We start from the raw sequence: 9,393 nt of genomic DNA, 5'->3' as shown, positions 1-9,393 counted from the left end.
TTTTTACAGTACTGGGGATTGAACTCAGGAGAGTTCTCACACTGAGCCACAACCCCAACACTTTTTATTTTATATTGACTTAGAATTCTTTTTAAGGCAATGGGGACCGAACTCAGGGTCTTGTGCATGCAAGGCAAGCACTCTACCACTGAACTACATCCCCAGGTATGTATTTTATTTTGAGACAGTGTCTCACTAAGTTGCTGGCCTCCGACTTGCAATCCTTCTACCTCAATTTACTGAGTCACTGGGATTAAGGGCATGCACCACCACGACTGGCTATGTTTAGTATGTTGAGGCATCACAATGCTATTTTCATAGCCACTGTACCATTTGACATTCCCACCAGCAATATACTAGGGTTCCAATCTCTCTACAACCTCACCAACATCCTAATGGGTTTGATGTGTGATGTAATCCTAATCTTGATTTTCATTTCCCTAATGATTAGTAATGTTGAAGATCTTTTCATGTGCATATTGGCCATTTGTACATTTTCTGTGGAGAAATGTCCATTCAAATTCATTATCCATTTTTAAATTACTTTGCAGGGTCTTTGTTGGTGAGTTGCATTTCTTTATATATTCTTGATATTAACCCATTATCAGATATAAGAATTTTAAATATTCTTCATATGCAGTGGGTTTCCATGCTGTAATAGTGTTCCTACTGTAGTTTTAAGCTTCAATAATTTTAGAAATATCCTATGAACTTAAAATATCATTTTAATACTTATTTACTTAAAATTTTAGTTTGTTTATTTTTGTCCTTTTTTTTTTTTTTTGTATTGGGGATTGAACTCAGGAGTGTTTTGTCACTAAGCTACAGCCCCAGTCCTTTTTTTTGTTTTTTTATTTTTTTATTTTGAGACAGGGTCTCATTAAGTTGCTTAGGGCCTCACCAAATTGCTGAGGCTGGCCTCCAACATGCCATCTTCCTATCTTAGTCTTCCAAATCACTGGGATTACAGGTATCCATCACCAGGCCCAGCTAACTTTGTAGATTTTGACTCACAAATTGCTAATTTAAATTTTCCTTTCAATCCCTCCGTAGATGGTAAAATAAAAACTAAAACATTATTCAAAACTCAAGAAATAAGTATTGAAGAAATTCTTAGATGATGTTTTTACAAGTTTATGTCATTTATGTTTCTGAAATTATTAAAGCTTAAAACCCTTGGACCATCATTTTATTGCAGAATCCAGATGATATATATACTATACAATTTTTCCAGCTCTTTTGGATATTTGAGAATTTTCACAATTAAATTTTGGGGGAAAAATGGGGCTAAGAAATATAATTTAATTATGGTAAATTAATAAAGATGCATTTTTAAATCTAAGCAAAATGATTATCAGTATTTTGCCAAAGGCAGATTTTTTTTAATGACAATTGTACCCTACCACTGAGTTATATCACCAGCCCTTTTTATTTTTAAAACAGTGTCTCGCTAAACTGTCAGGCTAGTCTAGATCTTGCCATGCTCCTGCCTCAGCTGGGATTACAGGTGTGTGTGTGCTAAAGATTCTGTTCTTGTTTTCTCTTTCCCCGGTGATGAGGATCCAATCCAGGGTTTTGTTTACCACTGAGCCACATCCCAGCCTCCAAGAGAGAAATTCTTGGTGCATTTTTTACTTCCTTTGGGGAAGATCTGCTTTTACATCCAGAAAGCTTCTTTATTCCTTAATAGCAGGGCACAATGGCACATGCTTCTAATTCCAGCAAGAGGATCACAAGTTTGAGATCAGCCTCAGCAAATTAGTGAGACCCTGTCTCAAAAAAAAAAAAAAAAAAAAAAAAAAGGACTGGGAATATGGGAGTGTAAGTGTAACTCAGTGGTAAAAACATTCCTGGGATCCATCCTCCCTACTACCAAAAAAAAAAAAAAGAAAAAGTTCCTAAGATTCAGACATGTTTGAAAAATGGTGCTGAAACGTTTTGTGGAAGTCTTCAGTTGATCACCAAATATTTATTCAGTATTTCCTAAATGCCAGGTACTGTGCTCAGCAGCAGAAATATAATCATAAACAAAACACAGTCCTTAACCAATAGAAGTGTATAGGCTAGTGAGGAAAAGGAGAGAGGTCCGGCAAATGGAGCCAGATTATTAAGTATAAAGTGCATGTTCGACATGACAGCACTACAGTCTTACAGAATACCCTGAAACAACAATGAATTCAACCTAACCTACCCTCACCCACACAGTAAAGGCTTTTCCCAATCAGTGACTGGCCATAGCAATAAGGTGAAGGTATATAAAAATTAACCAGGTAGAGTGCTGAGGGCCATTGCCAAGTAGGAATGACGCATCGATATTTCCTTGCCAGCGTACCCCATGTTAAATGGACTTGCCTTGGAAATTTGCTGTGACCTTGCATGTGTGTTTGAGAAAGGTGACCCTGCTCAATGACCAGGGTGGATCCAGGATTAGGGTGTATCCTGCAGTTTGAGGAAGTATCCCGCTCCTTGGGTTTAGGGCGTTCCCAGTTTAAGACCTTGGGTTTTAGGGAAGTTCGATGTTGAGGATTATTGCTGCTGGAAATAGGGCGTTCCTGCTACCTGAGCTCCTTTTGAGTTCTCATGAGATTCAGAGAGCATTTTGGGAAAAAAGCCTCGTGGAGTAGGTGAATTGAGTGGCAGGAGAACTGGGATTGCCCCAGAACGTGTGTGGAGGCCGGTGTGAGTTCGGGAATAAAGAATTGCTGTTTGAATCTACAAAGCTGTGTGGTGGCTCGTGATTCTGTGCCAAGCCGAGACATTGGCATTTGGTGGTCCCTACGGGGAGCGTCTGAAACTTGGAGGTAAGTGAAATTGCTCGACCCTGAGGGAAGGCGAGAGAATGGGTGACCATTTCAAAAAACAATGTGTTCTTGTTGTGATTTATTTTGTTTTTTTTCAAGTTGCCTGTTCTTACAACTTTCTCAGGCAAACTGGGGAAAATGGTTGACTCAAGGTTTGAAGTTGTTCGCCTCCAAGGAAGAGAAATTGTTAGAGGAAGGAGCCACCCCAGTGAGACCAAGAAAAGTTAAGGCGTATCTTGACACAATACAAAAATGTAGCCCATGGCTTTTTAAAGACGAGTTATTAAGTCTATCAATGGGACCATCATGGTATCCTGTAGAAGGATTTTTCTTCAACAAGAAAGAGATGCCTAGTTCTGTTTACTATACTTGTCTAAGATCTTGGGTTTTACAGACATCTGATTAATTTACAAAGCTAACGTGTTAAAATATCAACCACTAAATATGAAATCAAGTACTCTTATTAAGTTCCATAAGGTAATTTATTTAAACATTATGTGTGTTTTCATAAATTGGTAAATGGAAAAAAGTTTAATATTGCTTCTTATAGGTGTGCACCACCCCCCCTCAACAAAATTAAAGAAGTTTGATTGCATGCCTCAGTCATACTTGAGCTCTAGTCTATTTTTTCTCCTTTAATCTGGTTCTTTAAAAAGAAAAGGGGGGGGGACTAAAAAAAAAAACAAACCCTAGGTTTACATAATTTTTTTTTTCTGTTGAACCCAGGAGCACTCTACCAGCCTTTTTTATTTTTTATTTTGATATAGGGTGCCAATGTCTTGGCTGGGCACAAGATCACGAGCCACCACACACCTTGTAGATTCAAACAGCAATTCTTTATTCCCGAACTCACACCGGCCTCTACACACACGTTCTCGGGGAAATCCCAGTTCTGCTGCCGCCCAATTCACCTTCTCCAAGAGGCTTTTTTCCCAATCCCATTTGAATCTCACGAGAACTCAACGGGAACAAGCAGCAGGAACACCCTAATCCCAGCAGCAATAATCTTCAACCTCCAACTTCCCTAAAACCCCTATTGTCTTAAACCGGGAACGCCTTAAACCCAAGGACCGGGATACTTCCTCAAACCTGATCAGCTCTAAACCCGGATCCGCCTTGGTTCTTGAGCAAGGTCACCTTACATGCAATGTCAACAGCGAAATCCATTTAACATGGGGTACGCTAGCAAGGAAATTTTGATGCGTCATTCCTACTTGGCAATGGCCCTCAGCAATAGGGTCTTACTAAATTGCCGAAACTGGCCTCAAACTTGGGATCCTCCTACCTCAGCCTTTCAAATCTCTGGGATTACAGGCATGTGCCACCACACCTGGCACATCAGAAGTAATATTAAATTTTCTTTCTAAATATCACAAATGAGGAAATTCTTTGCAACATAATGATTTCAAAATATCTTACAATTTACTGCCAACCAATAAAAAAGTGTTATGTAATATTGATAAATTGCACACTTGCATTTTTCAGGTATATTCCATTTTTTCAGGACAGTGATGTCTTGTGATATCAGCTTTTAAACTGTTCCTTATCTATCAATGCAAAAAATTGATCCACATCAAAATGATGAAATAAGATCCCACATTTGTAATTATTAACCTGAGAAAGCCTAAGATGGAATTGCTGCTTGATCCTGTCACCAAAATAAGCTTTTAATAAAGTACTGAATACCATAAGCTTAAGACATATCATTTCTATTTTAAATACTTTACCCTTTATAGAAGTTTTTTATTTGACATGTGTCCGAGGTACAAAGACAAATCTCCCTTGCCCTTTGATAGGGTGTCAGAGCTTACTTAAAGGTGTAAGAATAGAGCTGTTGAACTATTTTTTTTTCCTACTGCAAGTTATATATGAGAATTGGTAGCAGCCTGTTGAAAGAACTTTACCAGGAGATAATAGCCCTTATCTCACCTCTATCTGTCATGCTATCAATTTCTTTATTACAGGAGTTTACCTTTGGGCAGCTCATACACCAGCTGTCAATCTGTCCTCACCTTGAGACTTTGCAGCAAACCAAGCTCAGGTGTGTTGAGGTTTTACCAGAATAGATTGTTTTCCTTCTTTTTCCAACAAGAACAGCTGTAGTCAAAATGCAAGCCTCTGGCACTCCAGATGTGATCCATCACAGGGCAGAGCCAGAACTTTTTTTTTTTTTAATTCTTGCTTCCAGATCACAACTTTTTATTTGAAGATTTTCTGGATTTTGCTTCTTGTCCTAGTTTATCTTTGCCCCTCCTCACATCCCCTTTCCCAATTTAAAATGGCACCCTTGAGAAGATTAAAAAATTCAAATGGCCATCAAACAAATTGCTGTGCATTGAAGAAAATGAAGGAGGGAAGGAAGGAAGGAAGGAAGGAAGGAAGGAAGGAAGGAAGGAAGGAAGGAAGGAGAGCATTCCTAATTATTCTCTATTCATAAAGAAAATCTGAAAAGACACATTAAAAATTAATAGTACTAGCCAGGTGTGGTGGCACAAACCTGTAATCCCAGTAACGAGGGAGGCTGAGGCAGAAGGATTGCAAGTTCAAAGCCAACCTCAGCAGCTTTTTTTCTTCTTTTAGTTGTAGATGGATACAATACCTTTATTTTATTTATTTATTTTTATGTGGTGCTGAGGAATGAACCCAATGCCTCACAAGTGCCAGGCAAGTGCTGCACCACTGAGCCTCAGCCCCAGCCTAACCTCAACAACTTTAGCAAGGTCCGAAGCAACTCAACAAGACCTTGTCTCTAAAGAAAAGATAAAAAAGGACTGGGGATGTGGCTCAGTGATTAAGCACCCTAGGCTCAATCCCTGGTGTGTGTGTGTGTGTGTGTGTGTGTGTGTGTGTGTATATATATATATATATATATATATTTATTTTAATAGCACTGGTACCAGGGCTGAAGTGTGTGGGGGAGCCAGACATGATGAAAGGCAGAAGACAATTTTCATGATAAGCCTTCATATGCTTTTTATTTTAAAACTATACTAATATATGAATATTTTAAAAATTGATATTAAAAAATAGTAGCTTTATTCAGTGCAAGGAAACTAAGAGAAAGTTAGGAAAGTCTATTCTTAGCCTACAGATACTCTCATTTGGTGGAAACAATAAATTATCAGGAAACAAAAAAAAATGAAATTTAGAAAGCACCAGGTAAAAAAGCTAGGATGGATTCTGGTTGAAGGACAAATTGACAGACCTCCAAAATATTATATACCAATGCTGTGGTTTTGTAGATTTGCATTTATGTTTGAAAAGCAAGCAAAAAGTGTTTTGAAGACAAATTACATTATAGCGAGATTGAATGCTCTCTCCTTACATGTTTTCTTCAATTTTCTGAAAGCTATCCCATGGGCCACTTGTCTCACACTGTGATTCCAAAGGCAGCACAATGAAATGTGAAGCACCTGAGCCCTGGCGCAAAGCTCTCACCCAATTCCACGCTGCCTTCCACTCCCAGCTGCCCAGCCTGTGCATGTGGCTTACCACATGGTGGCTGCTTCTTCATCTGTAGAGTGGGGATAAGAATAGCATCTTCCTCAAAAGGACACTGGAAGGATTAATTGAATTCCGACACAAAAAGCATATCGAACAGAGCCCGGCTCACAGTAAGAACTCTCTTGGTGTTTGCTGTTGCACTTGCTCTTCAACTGGTTTGCCCTCTGTCTTTCTTTAAAAGTGCTGGCTCCAGAGCCAAGTACTTACCCTTGGCCTTAAGCCTTCTACTCCCACTGGTTTCCCTTTACTCCCACTTCTCTTTTTAAAATAAGGATGCAGTTTTCACTGAAATACTCCCACAGAGTTTATGAGACAAGATCATCCCAAAGAAAGATAGTCATAAAGAAAATGTGTGATATTTGCCAGGGGAATTTGGAGTTAAAAACATTAGCATGATGATAATTCCTTACATTCTGATCTCACTCCGTAAAGCTTTAAATTATCTGATTTGATCCCCACAACAACCCTTTGAGACCATGAGGGCAGATAAAGGATATGGGACAGAATATCAGCCAAATTACATTGCTATATTGTGTACATGTATGAATATATAACAGTTCCATAATTATATACAACTATAATGCGCCAATAAAAAATGTGGAAAGAGAAAAAAAAAGGAATATGCGCCAAGGGGTTAAAAAGGTTGCCCGAGGCTAAATTGTACATTGCAAGTTAGTGACAGTATCTGACCAGTTCAGTTCAATAACAATTTATTGAACAGCTATTAGAGAGTGGCCTCCACGCTGACCTCCAAATTCCAAAATGTTTTCTGCTACAAAGAATTTACATGGTATAATACACCTCTCCACTTCCATCAACTTGGTGATCTTGCTACTTTAAAACTATTGAAGAGCTGGGGAGGTGGCTCAGTGGTAGAGTGCTTAGCTAGCATGCATGAGGACCTGGGTTTGATCCCCAGCACCTAAAGCGGTGGGAGGAAAACTATTGTAGCATCAGGATTCCCAAGAAAAAGATGTTGGGGAAACAATTCAATCACCTTAAGCTAGTTTTCTCAGCCCTAACTGTGTAAATATTCCTTATAGTAGGTGGTTGTGAGGGTTAAATGGGAGAATGAATATAAAGTGGTTTGTAAACTGTAAAGTTTCATCAAAGATATTAGTTTTTGTTGTTATCTGATTTAGCAGTGGAATGCAAGATCAAACCTAGGTGGAAGGGAAAAAAAAAGAAAGAAAGCATGCTAGAAAAACATGCCTAGGTATACAGCCCTTAAAAGACATCCCTGGGAGAGTAGCAAGATTACAAAAACTCACAGTGTTTCCCCATGGAGGTCACCCACTGAGCCAAGGGAGGTAGGCCCCCTGGGTCAATCCCAGTCTAGCAAATGTATTCCTTTCCATTTGCTCCAGTTGGTGGTTAGAGGTAGAGGGGGGCAAACCAGGCAGCTGGCGCGACATGAAACAGAAACATCTAGGTTTCACCTTTAAAAAGAGAAAAAAAAAAAAAAAAACTGTGGGAAATAGTGAGAGAAGGAAAAGAAGCAGGCAAGCGCTTGGGGCACTTCAGCTGGTAAGTGAGAGAGCAGTAGCCCCAAGACAGATGCAATCCACACCCACCATCTGCAATCAGAGTGGCTCACATGTCAAAAAAAAAAAAAGCTATACTCCCTCAGGGGAATCTCGAAGGCTGTCAATGTTCTAGCCATGAGAAAACAAAACAAACAAAAAAAAAATCTATATAGAACATTCCAACATGTGGAGGCCTGATAGGGCTCAGAGAGATGTTCTATGGGAGCCTGACTCTTGCAGGCTTCTCACTTGGTAGACTGGGAAGGTCTGCATGAGGCGTGCTTCATAGGGGAGGGGAAAGTGGTGTCTGAACCTGCTCCACGACTTCTGGTTTAAGGAGGCAGTAGAGCGAGGCAGTGAGGTAGACCGTCAATCAAACACCCTGGGTTCAAATCCAAACTCACTGTTTACTTACTTAACCCACAGGGCTTTGGGTTGCTTACTTTTGCTGAATTGCTTAACTTCAGTAGCTAACTTCACTAAGCTTCAGTTACCTGACCTGTAACTCAGGGGCTAATAATAGTGATAATGTCTTCTTCAAGGATGTTGTAATGGGGGATGAGGCTGTGGCTCAGAGGCAGAGCACTTGCCTAGCATGCGCGAGGCACTGGGTTCCATCCTCAGTGGCACTGGGTTCGATCCTCAGTGCCACGTAAAAATAAAAATAAAAAAGGTATTGTGTCCACTCACAACTAAAAAAATAAATGTTTAAAAAAAAGGATGTTGTAATGACTAAATCAGGTATTGTTTATAAAGCAATTAGAAAGTACCTGGTACAAAGTAAGTAGTAAATATTTGTTGGTTATTACATTATTATTTAAAAAGGCAAATTTACTAACTTACCTAGTTCCTAAGGACTAGCGAATAGAAAGTCAATAGAAAGTCCAAGAAAGTGAAAACTCTCCTGTAAAATCAAACATGAGAACAGACCTTGGGGCTGGGAGACAGCCCAGTGGTAGCACACTTGCCTAGCATGCTTAAGGCCCTAGGCTCCATCCCCAGTACCACAAACACACACAAAAGAACAGACCTTGCACACTTACTGGTAACTGAGATAAGTTTTAAATGTTTCTGTTTTATGAATTATTTTAGATAAGCTGAACATACAGAGAGGCAATAATCCCACCTAGAATCAGCTGTGCTGGGATTCCAGCTCCACTTCTCACTAGCTCTGTGACCTTGGACAAGTCATGAGAGCTTTGTACCTTTCTTCCACATTTGTGAAATAAGGATGATCATAGTATCTAGTAAAGTTGGAGTGAGGATAAAATGAGACAATTTATGTCTTAGTATAGGCCCTAGTAGATCCTGATAAGTGAATGATATTTAATACTCAATAGCTATTATTGCTTCATTCCCTGCAAAACTATAATCAGCGGGCTATTTGTTAATTAAATTTAAAGCCCATCTTTCTGAGTAGGGTAAGCAAAATATACTCATTATTGTGGATCAGTGTTCTCATCATAAGTAACTTTTCCTTTAAGAACATGCATCAGTTTTTTTCTAGAAAGAAATAATTTAGCCAGTGTTTCATAACACTTTTAGATTGGCCCGTCCTATGG

Source organism: Spermophilus citellus (assembly GCF_964194105.1).
Source record: "Spermophilus citellus genome assembly, chromosome: 3".
NCBI classification, from domain to species: domain Eukaryota; kingdom Metazoa; phylum Chordata; class Mammalia; order Rodentia; family Sciuridae; genus Spermophilus; species Spermophilus citellus.
This window is presented reverse-complemented; position numbering follows the sequence as displayed.